This window comes from Schistocerca americana, chromosome 6 (genome assembly GCF_021461395.2).
Source record: "Schistocerca americana isolate TAMUIC-IGC-003095 chromosome 6, iqSchAmer2.1, whole genome shotgun sequence".
In the NCBI taxonomy this organism is placed as follows: Eukaryota; Metazoa; Arthropoda; class Insecta; order Orthoptera; family Acrididae; genus Schistocerca; species Schistocerca americana.
In genome coordinates, this window is record NC_060124.1 from 102533387 (window position 1) to 102549665 (window position 16279).

General features: G+C 41.5%; 1 protein-coding gene across 1 annotated transcript in view; it reads right to left on the reverse strand.

Moving 5' to 3' along the window:
* The window catches only part of LOC124619783 (T-complex protein 1 subunit theta), a 91679-nt gene that overhangs the window by 64670 nt on the left and 10730 nt on the right, over positions 1-16279 (reverse strand). The window lies entirely within an intron of this gene.

Below are 16279 nucleotides of genomic sequence, written 5' to 3' on the forward strand. Positions count from 1 at the left end.
GTAGCTCTGGCACCATAGATCATTATTGCTTACAAAAAAGATACTGCATAAAACTGATATAAATCTTAAGAATACAACAACATAAAGACTGTCACAACATAACGAATTTAAAGGAGGACTGACAGTAATTCACACTTCTAATGAAAAAGATAATGGAACCAATGAAAAAAGAATTATGACCCACATCAGTTAATCAGAAGCAACAGTTATCAAGAAATTGCATGAACCATTGAATTAAGAGACTGTTTAGAAGAACTAATACTAATTGTCACACAAGAAGCTGAAAATTTAGCCCACTTAAAATTCATGTAAAAGACCTGTTTGGCAGACTTCAAAAGAAGACATGAGGTATGTTAAAATTTCGAACATAAAACAGAAGCAAATAACAAATATCAAAAATATCACAAAAATTCATACAAATTATCAGCTGAATTACAAGAAAATGTCAAGAAAAAAATGGTTCAAATGGCTCTGAGCACTAGGGGACTTAACTGCTGAGGTCATCAGTCCCCTAGAACTTACAACTAATTAAACCTAACTAACCTAAGGACATCACACACATCCATGCCCGAGGCAGGATTCGAACCTGCGACCGTAGCAGTCTCACGGTTCCATACTGTAGCGCCTAGAACCGCTCGGCCACCCTGGCCGGTGTCAAGAAAAAGCTCATTATTTCAATAAAAGAAACTATCACAAAAACTATTGCTTTTGTAAACCTTTAGTAGACAATTACAAAAAACAAGCTCCCATGGTTAACTCTTTGAAGGTTAGGTATCATAGTCCCTAACCACATACGTAAACCTAATATAAAAAATTAATGATATGAGTATAATAAAGGGAAACATTCCACGTGGGAAAAATATATCTAACAACAAAGATGATGTGACTTACCAAACGAAAGCACTGGCACGTCGATAGACACACAAACAAACACACAAAATTCTAGCTTTCGCAACCAACGGTTGCTTCGTCAAGAAAGAGGGAAAGACGAAAGGATGTGGGTTTTAAGGGAGAGGGTAAGGAGTCATTCCAATCCTGGGAGCGGAAAGACTTACCTTAGGGGGAAAAAAGGAGGGATATACACTCGCACACACACACATATCCATCCACACATATACAGACACAAGCAGACATATTCAAAGGCCTTTGTGTGTCTATCGACGTGCCAGCGCTTTCATTTGGTAAGTCACATCATCTTTGTTGTTAGGTATAATATAAAAAATTATGTATATAAAAAAACAAAGATGCTGTTAACTTACCAAACTAGAAAGCGATGGCATGTTGATAGACAATGAAAAACACACAAACACACACACACAAATTTCAAGTTTTCGCAACTCAAGGTTGCTTCATCGGGAAAGAGGGGGACAGACAAAAGGATGTGGTTTTTAAGGGAGAGGGTATGGAGTCATTCCAATCCCGGAAGCGGAAAGACTTACCTTAGGGGGAAAAAAAGGACAGGTATACACTCGCGCGCACACACACACACACACACACACACACACACACACACACACACACACACACATCCATCCGCACATCCCTAAGTTATGCTAAATGCATTCTCTGAAAATTATTTCAAGCAATTAGTTCATGAGGTCACAAAAATTGTAAATGGTTGTGCAAACATACTTGACCTCTTACCAACAAATAATCCTGAGCTAATAATGAGCATCAAAATGGGTATAGGGATTAGTGAACACAAGGTTATCATAGTAAGACCGAATATTGTAACCCCTAAATCCTCCAAAAATAAACAAAAAATATATTTATTCAAAAAAGCAGATAAAAATTCACTTGATGCCTTTCTAATAGACAATCTCCACTCCTTCCAAATTAACAATGTAAGTATAGACCAGAAGTGGCTTGAATTCGAAGAAGTAGTATCAACAGAAATTGAGATGAGAAATCAGAAGTATGGTGAACCCTCTGTCAGGCACTTAAGAGTGATTTGCAGAGTATCCACGTAGACATAGATGAAGATGGAGCTGCCAGAGGATAAGATGCCTCCATGTTCTACTGCAGGCCTTCTTTATGCTAAAATACTGCACCTATCCAGGAGGTGATGCCGCCAAAGGAAAGTTTATTGTAGAGCTGCCTCCAGGATGGCTAGGTTATCAAAGGTGGAGTGATACCTCCTGAACCCATGCTGAAACCAACTAAGAAGCCACCTGAATTCTAAGAGCCAGACAAAATGCCGGTTGACCATCTGCTCCCAGGTCTTTCCCCGCAGCTAATGCGGACAACACTAACGATAACTACTCAGGTCTGTGAGATCCTTAACAGGTTTTAAAAGGGGAATTAAAACAACTTGGAGAAATGTCCAGACACCCAAATGATATTAAGAAGGGCAAACAGGAGTTCTTTGTTCCACCCTGTGAGATTGCCATAACATACTATAAAGAACTCTACTGTGGCCATGTGATGTGACACAAGCTGCAGATAATGCAAAATCAAGCTCCAACATGAACAGAGGGCAGTCTTATTCTTCATCAGTGGCGGAACTGAAGTCCAAACTGCCCATCTCAGCAGCTACCATACATCACTGGAAAGTGGAATGCTGACTGGTAGTGGCAGTTTTAGTGTCATCAGTTTTCTGACTGGTTTCAAGTGGCTTACGGTTAGTTCCTCTCCTTAGCTACACCAATTCAGAGTAGCCCTTGCACCCTATGTCCTCAGTTATTCGTTGGATATATTCCAGTTTGTCTTCCCCTAATGTGTTTACCTTCTACAGTGTCCTCTAGTACCTCAGAGGTTGTCTTAAAATGTCACATCATCCTGTCACTACTTCCTGTCAGTGTTTTCCATACGTTCTTTTCTTCACAGAGTCTGCAGAGAGCCCACCTAATTTACAACATTTTGCTGTAGCACCACATTTCAAATGGTCATTCTCATCTGTTCTCGTTTTCCAGCAGTCCTTGATTCAGTACCATACAATGCTGTGCTCCAAATGTAAATTCTCAGAAATTTCTTCCTCAGATTAAGACCTATGCTCGATAACAGTACAATTATCTTGGTCAGGAATTCAGGAATGCCCTCTTTGCCTCTACTAGCCTGCTTTTTATGTTGTCCTTGCTTTGTCCATCAAGGGTTATTTTACTTCCAAGGTAGCACAATTCCCTAACTCCATTGACTTTTTGATCAATTTTAATGTTAAGTGTCTCACTACTCTCATTTCTGCTACTTCTTATTCCATTTGTCTTTTTCCAGTTTACTATCAATCCATGTTCCGTAGTCATTAGACTGTTATCCATCAGAAATAACCTAGACTTCAGGGTGCACTACAGATCTGTCACCACAACCAAAGATTTCAGGAAACAGGGCGAGGGGGGGGGGGGGGGGGGCATATTACACTCTAGTCAAACGTTTACATATTGTGTCTTCTTTCAGTTTCATAATCAAATACTAAATAATATCATGTGCTAACTCCAAGATAAAATCTATAGGTAGCTTATTTATCCCTCAATGTCACATTTCCCAACAGTTTGCAACAACAAATTGTACTAAACGATGTGATTTGAAGAGATCTTTAATGTGGTGTATGTTAGCTTTGCTGAATGCTTAATGTTTTTGGTATTTTCATTTCTAAACTTCAGACAATTAATGTTTCGTTCCCTCAAATATGGTGTTTATGAGTGTGTGTGGCGAAACAGTAATGTTTCCATGTTGTCACGGATACTGTGCTATGATTGGCTGACACTGTGAACCCGAGCAACCGCCATGGAAATTTACGCACCATATTTGTTTTCTTTAAACTTGTGTATTACAAAAATATGCATTTCAAGTGATATAACACACACAACCACTCAGCTGCACTGTACACTGCTCTGTTAGACTTGTATGTACCCTTGCCTATATTTATACTGTTTTGTTTTTGATTCACGTTTACATCAGATCAGGGTGCACCAAGTTCCCTCACTTTCATCCTAATCACATGTTCCAAAATTTTACAAGGTAAACTGCACACTGAATTCATACTGTGTTGTTTTTGAACTTGTGGTATGCTGCTGTTATTCGCAAGAAAGTAAAACTCACTAAACTCATGCATAATACAAGGAAACGAGCAAGGAAACTAAAGCAATGGGACAAATTTTGTACAAGTGGTGTATTTCACACACACATTTTCTCTTCTAGTCATTCATGAAACTCTCATTAGGTGGAGGTACCACACTAGTGCACTCTGGCAAGACATTTGCAAACTTATACCAGCAGTCAATAGAATAGCCAACGGCAGAAAGAAAAAAGAAACTGTCTTAAACACTATCAAAACTTTATTAAAGATTGATTAAAGATTAATCAAAGTGTAACAGAGATACAAAATTGTTAAGGCTTTCGTGGCCACTTGTTGACGAACTGCCTGTTTGCTTCTGTCTCAGGTTCTTCGGCCAACGTTTGTCTGATGATTTTTCTGACATTTCACCAGCCGAGGTCGCAGCCACAGACTATATGTAGCTGGCGCACCAACGTCTAAGGGCTTCTCCGCGGCCATTTCCAGTGTGGTTCTCTTGCTATATCTCTAACAGAGATATATAGAGACAGGGATTCGTTGGTGTATTTCAGCAACTCTGTCCATTCCCTTTTGATGTAAGTAGTGGAACGTGAAAACTGTGTGCAGGTTGGTAGGAGGACACCCTTAGGCTGAAACACCAGACTTCAGGATGCCCATAAGAGCTGTACTCTGCCCCCAAACCTCTGCTACATGAGCTACGTGGGATTTCAAGGTGCAGTGTTAAGACTAGTTACTAACTGTTTGAAAAAAAGACATCACATAGCAACAGTTCCAAAAACATTGATCTGTGTGGGAAATTTGTGAAATGTGTTCCAATACTTTAAATTCTGTAATATGTTATTGAGAAATTTTTTTCAATATATATTTTGGGGGAGCTCCACCTCAGAGCCTTTAATTACAAGCCGCAACTGGTTCATTCCATTCTACAGATCCCGTAATTCTTCTTCACTCGTATGATGATAGCAATGTCATCAGTGAATCGCATCATTGACTTTCTTTCAACCTGAATTTTAATCCCACTCTTGAACCTTTCTTTTATTTCCATCACTGCTTCTTCATTGTACAGATTGCACAGCAGGGAAAAAAAAGTGCATCCCTGTCTTACATCATTTTTTAATCTAATCACTGGTCTTCCAATCTTAATGTTCCCCCTTGGTTTTAGTACATATTGTATATTACCAGTATTTCCCTACACCTTAATTTCGTTTTCCTCATAATTTTGAACATCTTACACCATTTTAAACTGTTGAATGCCTTTCTAGGTTTACAAATCCTATGAGCATGTCTATTTTTCTTCAGTGTTGCTTCCACTATTACGTTCAAAGTCTGAACTGCCTTTCTGGTGCCTTCACTTTTCCTAATGCCAAACTGATTATCATCTAAAAGATTGTCAATTACCTTTTCTATTCTTCTGTATATTATTCCTGTCAGCAGCTTGGATCCATTGTGTGTAGATGATGTTTTCGATAGTCTGGTGATACATCACCAGTCTCGTAGGTTCTACAAACCACCCTGAACAGTTGTTTGGTTGCCACTTCCCCAAATGATTTTAGAAATTCCAATGGAATGTTATCTATCCTTTACATCTTATTTGAGCTCAAGTCTTCAAGCACCGTTTTAAATTCTGACTCCAATAGTGAACTCCCTACCTATTCCTTTTCAATTCCAGTTTCTTCCTCTATCCAGTCATCAAACCTATCCAGTCATTGAACCAGACCTCTCTCACAGAGCCCTTGATTGTGCTCTTTCCACCTATCCAATCTTTCCTCTGTGGAGTTTGTACTGCCCTCTTAACGTTATCACCCTTGCTTTTAATTTCAGCGAAGATTGTTTTGACTTTCTATATGCCGAGTCTGTTCTCCTGGCGAGCATTTCTTTTTCTATTTCTTAATGTCTTCCCTGCAGCCATTTCGCCTTGACAGTCCTGCACTTCCTGTTTATTTCGTACCTCAGGGATTTTTATTGCTGTATTCCTCTCTTTCCTTGAATGTTTTTGTACTTCCTTCTTTCATCGATCCATTTAAGTATTTCTTCTCTAACCTAGTGTTTCTTTGCTGTTACCTTCCTTGTACTGATGGTCGATTGTCCAACATAGGTGATTACCTATTTTGTCCACTCCTCTTCAACTGAACTCACTGCTATGATATTCCTTATCACAGTATCCACATCCTCAGCAGACTTCAAATACATCTCATCATTTCTCAGTACTTCAATATCCTGCTTTCTTCCATACTGATTCTTCAGAACAATTCTCTTAAACTTCAATCTACTCATCTTCATTACTAAATTGTGATCTGAGTCCAATATCTGATTTCAGAATCACTGTCTGACCATGAAGTAATCCAGCTGGAATTTTCCCGCACCTCTAGATCTTTTCCAAGTATACATCCTCCTCTTGTGTTTCTTGAACAAGATACTCAATATTACATCTGAAATTTCTTGCAGAATTCGGTCTTTGTCCTCTCTCACTTCTACTGGCAAGCCCGTAACCTCCCAAGAATCTTTCTTCTACTCCTTCCCCAATAACCACATTACAATCCCTCAAGATTATTAAATCATCATCCTCTCTTACATACTGAACTACCCTACCCGTTCAATATCCTTCAGCATGTACACCTGAACTACTGTTACTGGCAATGGTTTGCTGATAATTCTAATGAGAAGAACACTACCACTTAATTGTCCGCAATAACTCACACTCTGCCCTACTTTCCTAATCACCATTAATCATACTCCTGTTATACCATTTTTTGCAGCTGTTGATATTACCTTGTATTTGGCTGACTAGAAATCCTCATTTTTAGTCCATTTGACTTCACTGACTCCCATTATACTTAGACTAAGCCTTTCCCTTTTCAGATTTTCTAGTCTTTGCTACTACACTCATACTACTGACATTCCGTGCTCCATGTCATAGAATGTTACCCCATCACTTGAGCTTATGGGTGCTCAACTGTGAGGTTATCAGTGCACTTACACTCATTAAAACAAACAAATGTGGCCAAACAGCAGAAAATTGCTCCACACTCATGCACTTGAACTGACCACAAAATCACTATCTCACATGCGCTAAAACAACAGTGAAAACGTAGAAGTATACATGAGGTTAAAACACATGTAAAACGAGAAGGGAGCTACAACATAGGTACAGGTAAACATCAGTGGCTGACGACTTACAAAAAATATGGGTGAGCTTGTCACCGTGTTAATGCATTGAAACAATCTCCTTAAAATCTAGGAAGGATGCTGGATGATTCAAAAAACTTTAAAACTTAAATGACATTCGTTTGAACGTTACTTAAAATAGAGGGCAGATCCTTCAGCAAATCCACTGGCGTACAGTGGTATGTACTCCACAAGCACCACACACTGGAGGGTCCTCTCACCGGATTAAGAACATGCATCCTAGGGAATGGCCTATGGAAAGATAATTAAGGAGGATCTCATCCCATCGACATGGCTAGAAGGAGGTATGCCACAGTCAAGTTGTGGGCACTCTACATGGAGCTTATTGTTGGTCACTTCCAGTCAATCGTCTTCCCATTGACGCATGGCTTTGTATCTCAGCAGCGAGGTGATACCATGCAGGAGGATGGCACACTGAAAGAACTGAGAATCAGGACACGCCTCCTTGGCTGCTATCTCTGCCCTTTCATTTCGCGCAATACCCATGTGCCATGGTACCCAGCAGAAAGACACCTCCTTCCCCAACATTCTTAGTTGGAGGAGGGCATCCTGGATTACTTTATCAGCTGGTAACAAGGATACAAACGTTGGAGAGTGAAGGGCACTCAGAGAATCAGAACAGACAAGAAATTTACTGCTGGCAAAATGTCATCTGCTTCAGTTGCCTGCAAGATAGCATATAATTCTACAACGAAAACAGTACATTCTAGAGGCAGTCAGACCTTGAGGACACGATCCAGGAAATAGATAGAGCAACCAACAGAGTACCCCTGCTCAGACCCATAGCTACATAGCTGTGATGCTTACATAAAATGTCAGAAAATATTGCATTAAAAACAGGAGGAGGAGACCAGTTTCTCCTGTACTGCATTAAATCTAAACTTATGCTGGGCCTCTGCAATAACCAGGGCGGCAGATGGTTAAAAACATGGCTTTGGGGTTGTATTTGCTCCACACCAAGTAACTCCAGCACATGCTACATGCAGATCCAAAGAGCATGTGGCTCATGGACAGTTGGATAGAAAATGTTCCAGAGGATGACGAGCAACAGTTTGGTATGCGGGCGAGGCCAGGACTGCAAGGAACTTACATGCCTGACACACAATGAGGAGCTGCCACTGGATAGCGAGTGGTAGTTCCCTGCCCTCAGCACGGAGAATGGGTATGGAACTGGTCATATAAGCACCTGTAGGCAGCCAAAGCCTCTCATGGTTGAGAGTGTCAATGATCTTCAAATACGAAGGCCACACTGATCTATACACTGTGCATCCATAGCCCAGCTGTGAATTCACAAAAACCCTATAAAACTGGAGCAGACGCATGTTGTCCACTCCCAAGACCCATAGCTAAGACACTAAGATATTCAATGCCTTCACGGTTCTGGCTTTCAGGTATCTCTGGCATGGCGAACAACAATTCTGAGTAAAAATTGAGGCCTAGAAACCTCACTGAGTGTCTAAAATGTAGGATGATGTCCCTCATATGCGAAACAGGTAAATTAAAAATATGACAACAATGATTAAAATGAACACACACACATGCACACTTATCTGCACAAAACTGGAACCCTGCCCTGAGGGACACCACTCTCCTGCTCAAATCGATCTGACAGTGTCTCACCAACTCTGGTCCTAAAAACTGCTGAAATAGGAAAGATCGTATGAAGATAGGGAGATGGCCACAAAAGCCCCAGTGACACAGTTGTGTAAGAACACAGTGTCTCCAAGCAGTAATGTATGCCCTACCGATATCAAGGAATATGCCGACACACTGTTTACGGAGGAAGGCCTGCTGAATGACCGCCTCTAGCAGGGACAGTTTGTTGACAGTAGACCGAAATCTCCGGAATCACACAGAGCAGCTAAGGAGTTGCCTGGTCTCTTAACAACTAGAGCAGACAACGGTCTGCCATTCACTCCAGGGTCTTTCCTAGATAGCTAGCTAAAGTGATACTCCGATAACTTCTGGGACACGTATGGTCCTTTCCTGGTTTGAGGACGGAATCAAACAGTGCCTCTCTATACAAACTGGGGAAGTTACCTGTATGCCATATAAGATTAAAACATTCAAGAATTATTTCCTATGACGCGGCTGGCAAATGTCTACATATGCAGTACTGGATTTGGTTGTCAGTGGTGTGTGTAAAATTCTCTTTCAGTGTTTGAATGATGTCTCTGGGTGCTGTTTTGAGATCTCCCTGTTTCAGCACTGCTGCTATTGGTAAACGGCTGTGTTTACTAGAAATCCTCCTGATGGCTTCCCATACTTTTGTAGAACAAGTGGGACAGTTGACAGAGTCCAGGAATGCTTGTCATGATCTTTTCTTGCTCTCCTTAACTATGGGTCGAGATTTGGCTCTCGCAACTCTAAAGGCTATGAGGCTGTCCGCTGTGTAGCAGCATTTAAATTATCAAAGAGCCACACATCTTTCCTGGATGGCTGAATAGCACTCATCTGTCCACCAAGGTACAGATAGCTTCCTACGATGACTTGAGGACTTTGGGATGGATAAGTCCATGGCATAATGAATCACTCACACGATGTGGTCCACCCATTCATGGACACAGTTGTGATGCTCAAACACAGCCAGCTGGCTGTACAGCATCCAGTTAGCCCAGCTGTACATCCATGTTGGTGGCTTCTCTTCAGGTAGTGCTCCATCCAGTAGGTGAATATGTAGTGGAAAGTGGTCACTGGAATGAATGTAATCCAAGACCTCCCACTGAACAGTCTGCGAGGGCTGGAGAGCAGAAAGAGAGGTCGATGGCTGAGACCGGCTGAACACCAGTGCAAAAATGAGTGTGTGTACCTGTGTTGAGGACGCAGAGCTCAGGAGACATCATGAGGCTCTCCAAAACCCGACCCCTAGGGCAAGTAGAGGTCGAGCCCCACAGACACGATGGTCGTAGGAATGTATGAGAACCTCAGGGTCTACTGCATTTGGCGGAGGTAGATACAGTGAGTAAAAAGTAATTCAAATGATGCATGTTACTGACAAACACAGCAACCCATTCCCTGGCTCTCTCCTCAGTCACGTCATCCTTTCAGTGAATGGTACAGCCCCATAGCACAGGGGTGCTAGTGGCTTTAAAATGTGCTTCTTGTAAACACAGGCACCTGGGGCATTCTAGCACTAGTAGTTTCACTTCCTCTACAAGTGTTATGCAAGGTTCCACTGTAATAGGGGAACCATCTATCATGGGGGTTGAACTTTCACCCTGTCTTTCTGCCGGGGAAGGCAGCCCATAATGGGTGGGGGTTCCAGCTTGGGGTAAGATGATTGCCCCAGTCCAACATCAAGCTCCATTATCTCTACCAAAGAGTCAAGATAGACATGAGATAGTATGATGCCATTACTGTCTGACTGGTTTCTTCCCAACTCTATCTGACACTTGGCCTTTGATTTCCTGCCCTGGGTAGGCTTTGGAGCCAAAATCACGACAGTAGTAGCAGTGTGCTGGATTGTGGAACCTCTGGAGGAGCAGGGAGCTCTGCAAGCTCCACAATGTTAGCAACAACAGACCTGTCTGATGGTTTGGGAGGATGTATAGGCTTTGAAGGAACTGCAACAACAGGTGCACTGGCAAAGTAGGTGCTAGTGTTGACACTAGCAACCTCCATTTGGGTAGCAGCATCGGTCTTCTGAACTGGTTGTTTAAGAGGAGGTTGCAAACTTTGGGGGCTGCATAGCCTCATAGATCCTTTTGGCCTCACCATACAAGACACTCTTAGTTGTTTTGATCTCTTGTATCTTCCTTTCTTCAAGGAAGACCACACTTTGGAGGAGATGAACAACCAACACCTTCATGGGTGGTCTTACCACATTTGCCCCAAGTGGCTGCTCCCTTACAACCTGAGGTGATATGCCCAAAGTGCTGGCATGTAGAACAGTGCACTGGGTTAGGAAAATAAAACCACATGCTGAGTCGGAAGAAACCGGCCTTAACATGCTCAGGAAGTTTTGTGCTGCTGAAAGTCAGTATAAATGACTGATTTCACAAGACTGCCATCCACCCCTATCATTATGCTCTGTACATCAACGATGCCTTCTTGGGACCACTCAGCTTTCAGCTCTTCTTGGGGAATGTGGACCAAATCCCTACATGTAACAGCACCTTTACTACAGTTCAAGGTGTTGTGCAGTTCATTTTCTATAGCACACTTCCCGAGGCAAAGAGCTTTCTGGATGTTCTTCACTTGTTGCAAATTGTATGATTCTACCAACACGGTCCCGTTTTGCAAGTGCCTGACAGATTTTAAGCTTCCAGCAATTCTCTCTAACCAATTTTGTATGAAAAAAAAGGTGAAACTTTAAGAAAGTTCCTCTCTTTCCAATTAATTATAAGAAACCCTTTCTGGCCACCAGCACGTGTTTGTTACTCGATATTGAAAGAGTCTACGTAATTCCTAAGTCTGGAGGACTTGCTACATGAGCCCTCTTGTTTGACTGTGTGTTGGTATCTACCAGTGCCCAACCTTTCCACTGTGAGGAGAGGAAATTTTCGAATGGTCTATCCTGGTCCCACGAGTGGCTAGGGAAATAAAAAGTCACCTAGACATAGTCCTGCATGCCTAGGTAAGCCTTATACAACTAAGGTACTGCAGGTTCCAAGAGATTGTGCACTAACCACTGTTCCACCTCAACGGCCTTGCATCTCATCAGTGTCCAGCCCACCTTAAGATTGGGAGGTTTTCTATAGATGTTTGTACCATCTTCGTGATCTGCGGGTCAGGCCAAGATCCCCGTTCCCTGTGACACACAATGTTCCACTGCCACATTGCACAGTGGTCACTGAAGCACACCCAGAGCTTAAGGTGACGGGACTGGCAGCGCTTACCTGCCACAGCTCAAGAACCCCAGGGTCACCAAGCCCATACCCAGTAAACGAATTCTGAGCACATAACAGGTGAAAATCCAAGTGGAGGACTAACCTGGAGTATTTTGCAAAGGTACAGATCATCATGACACTTTCTTCAAATATAGGCCACACTTCATGCAGATAAGTGTCTTTAATCTAGTTGTTTCCATTGCCTTCTGCATTCCCATGTCGTTGATCACTGCTGATTCTTCTGCCTTTTAGGGGCAATTTCCCACGCCAAGGGCAAAGAGTGGCCTGAGCCTCAGTCCATTCCTCCACCCTCTTTGACGAAGCTGTTGGCAGAACAAGGGTGGCTTCTTTTCAGTAGTGGCTGGGTTTGAACATAGACCCAGGGTGTTTTCATTATTAGATATAGACACTACCCCTAGACCACAGTGGTTGTGGAGGTAACTGCAAAATAAGCTGCAATAGACTGGGAAATGTCTCATGTTAGTCTGGAGCCTTCCAACTCCCATTACAGGACCCACTGGGCACCCCCCCCCCCCCCCCCCAAAAAAAAAAAAAAAAAACTCCTGATGGTCTCCCATTCAACTTTATTATTAGTGGAACAATTTATGGTGGTCAGGAACTGTTGCCATGAACGCTTTTTGACATCTCTTAACAATTCATTGATAGTTCGCCATCTCTATCTGAAAGGCCACAATGTTTGTGCAGTCAGAAGGCACTTGAACCTATGCAGAGCCACCTTTGACAAGTTTAACAACAATAAGTTTATTACCTTCCCACAGGATGTGTTCCATTATCATTACAGCTTGGACTGATATTCAAAGACCTCTCAGGTGGACTAGCTACATGAGACCTCTTTGGGTTTGGGTGTCAATAGTTCCCACTGGATCACTCAAACTACTGGGAGTACAGAAAAGTGATTCAGGCTACATGGAAACCACACGAGCAGAAGGGGAAGTAAGCATACATCCAGACAGACCCATGCTTGCCTGGGTAAACCTTATACAACAGAGGTACAGCCAGTTTCCCCACAGGTTGCCTGCCCACTAATAACTGTTCCGCCTAAACAGCATTCCAATCTCATTGTCATGCAGCACACCTTGAGACTGAAGTGTTTATATAGAGGTTTTTACCATCCTTGAAATCCAGGTAGTTAAGGAAAGAGCCCAGTTCCCTGAGGCACAAAACATTCCACCACCTCCCCCACAGGGGTCATTAAGGCATGCCCAAAGGTTACAGTTACAAAGGGCTAGTGGCACTCACCAGCCTCCAGCTCAAGAAATCTGGGTTTGCCAAGTCCATACCAAGAAAACGAATCCTGATCTCCACGGGGAGCATGGGAGGGGGCTTTACAAGAGGCAAAATATCACACGTGTCGAGCAGAATATTCAAGATAGAAGAAAAATCAAAATGTGTGTAAATAAAAAAAGAATACCAAGAAAACAAGACACTGGAAACTAACTTCAAATGCAGCAGTCTAACATTTCATTCGTCAGACATTTAAAAAAGGTACCGAGAACATAATCAGAAAAATAATAAATAATTTATGGAACATTAACAACAACATCAGATGGATTAAAGAACCAAGATCCAGAGAAGATGTGAGGGAACTACAAATTATGACAGAAGATTTAAAAACAAAACAGGAAAGTGAAATAACTCAAAGATAAACTAACTAGACTACAAAACTTACAGACAATAGAAAAGGTGACTTGAGTTGAGAGCCAAGGGAATGAAGTAATGTGCCAACAGGAAACTGAAAATCCATTTTATAAAATTGCCTAAAATGATCAAATGAAGATCATAAAAAATTAACTGCTGAGTTAGAACAAACAGATAGCGTTAATAAGCCTGAACAAATTATGCAACTCAAATATTAGCCCAAAACAAAGGTTTGGATACAATTATGTTTTTCACTTCACATACCCCTTAGTTAAGCTGCTTTTTCTGCAGATCTGAAGTTTTAAATGTATCCACTGGCTTGTAAAACTAAATCACACAAACCCACCACCTCAGAAAATTTCCAATTGTGTTTGCATTCAGCTTAGCAATTCCACATCAGAAATGATAATCTAAACACTCAGCTTCCAACAGGTGTTGTTGATATACCTCAACTGGGACAGCTGAAAATGTGTGTCCCGATCTGGACTCGAACCCGGGATCTGCTGCTTACATGGCAGATCTATTCATCTGAACCACCAAGGGCACACAGGATAGCGCGACTGCAGGAACTTATCCCTTGCACGCTTACCGTGAGACCCACATTCCCAACTGTGGAACATTACAAATGTAGGTTGTGGACAGTTGGGAATGTGGGTCTCACAGGAAGTATGCAAGGGATAAGTCCCTGCAGTCGCACTATCCTGTGTGCCCTCGGTGGTTCAGATGGATAGACCATCTGCCATGTAAGCAGGAGATCCTGGGTTCGAGTCCTGGTCGGGGCACATATTTTCAGCTGTCCCCATTGAGGTAAATCAACAACACCTGTTGGCAGCTGAGGGTTTCGATTAATTATCATTTCTTTCTAGAGAAGCTGCATGGTCATCATTGGTATCTGTTCTTTCGGAACAGTTACTATCTTCGTATAATTCCATGTCAGTTTCTTTTAACTGTCCTACTCCAACAGAACATTCAGAAAAGGAATTTGAAAGATCATTGCCATCCCATTAACAACTTTTTCATTATAGTGTGATCACAATCTTAGGTTAAAGAAGGCTTTGAGAAGAAACTGACCAAATCCATAGGAATACTGTCTTCTACCAGAAATGACTTAACAAAACTAAAAGAAGCATTTGGAGGATTCATCTAGCTTCCACAAAAAGCTAAGGAACTGTATAAACTTCCCCAGTAACACTGACTCATTCCTCAGCAACCCCAATACTTTTTTGATGTGGCTATATGCCCACAGGTTGCCTGCTACCAACCGTTTTGCCTTAACAGGCACTCGTCAGCATACAGGTCACTTCCTAATGGACAGTTTTGGAAAGATTATGTAATCTATCTGACCTAGGTGGTTAAACGAACTCCTGTAGTATATTCTGCTCTAATCACTGATGTGTGCTCAGAGCTCACATGTACTACTACATCACATTTGGCTAAGCTCCTTGATGCTCATCATCCGATGCCACCCATAGATTTTGTGTAGTTTATGAATGTTATGCAACAGCACACATTAGCACCTCCTGAATGTTAAGTCCAGTGACTTAACTACTATGCTGTCCCACTTGCAAGGACTTCAAGAAGTTAGAGAAAATAATTAACTGACCTTTTTTCAGTTTGTGTGAATGGTAGAAACTGAGTTAATTCTAGAATTACAACAATAATGGAAAATATATGGTGAAGTACGCAATAATATGTCATTCTGATGTTACAGTTAAGAGTTAAAAGAGTAAAAATGGAACATGAACTTCCAAGATAAATTTAGTCTCAGATACTTGCAAAAAAGTTTCTTAGCCTAATCTTCCTCAACAGGCTTGTTGGATAATAATTACATCAGCAACAATCAACGTGTGTATCATCCTTCTCTGCATCGTGGAAAACATTTCTTCAAAGGAGGTCAAAGACAGCTATATTTAAAACTGACCTGATTATTAGTGTTCAAGACAAAATATTAGACAACGGTGTATTGGGGAAAGAATGTTCAGGTTATTCACCTATATTCTGAGATTAATGTGTAAATGTCACAGCCATGGAGGGTGAGATGACACTACAAAATGTGCTTGAAGAGAACATTATTTGTTTCAAATCTGCATAACACATAAATCCCAATGTTTCAACGTGTGGCTGTTCTATTTCTTCATTTCATCTGAATATTATGAGAGTGAGTATTTCAATGCTGAATGTCACTGTGGTTTCTCACAAGCACAGACCCAATTTCTAAAAATCATAGCAGCCTTCAGAAACAAATTGCTACAAATCACATAAATAAAAACTATGACAAGAGGATCAGCATGTCTCAGCTATAAAAGAAACTTGACCCAGTCTTGTATACAGATGTTTGCTGCTCCTAATCTGTGAGGTACTCCTCAGATCAGATCCCAAATGGTCTTGTTGTTCTCAGTAATTATGGTACACGAACTCAAAAGTCTGCTGAACAATGGCTCAACAGATCACACACTAATGAGCCATCTGAATCTTGTCCAAAGGTTGCACAATGAGTGTGTTCTCATTCTTATCGACTACCAGCAGCTGTAACTCACTAACCAGCAGCTTTAACTCACTATAATTTTTGTTGAATATTTTTATCACTACATTATTT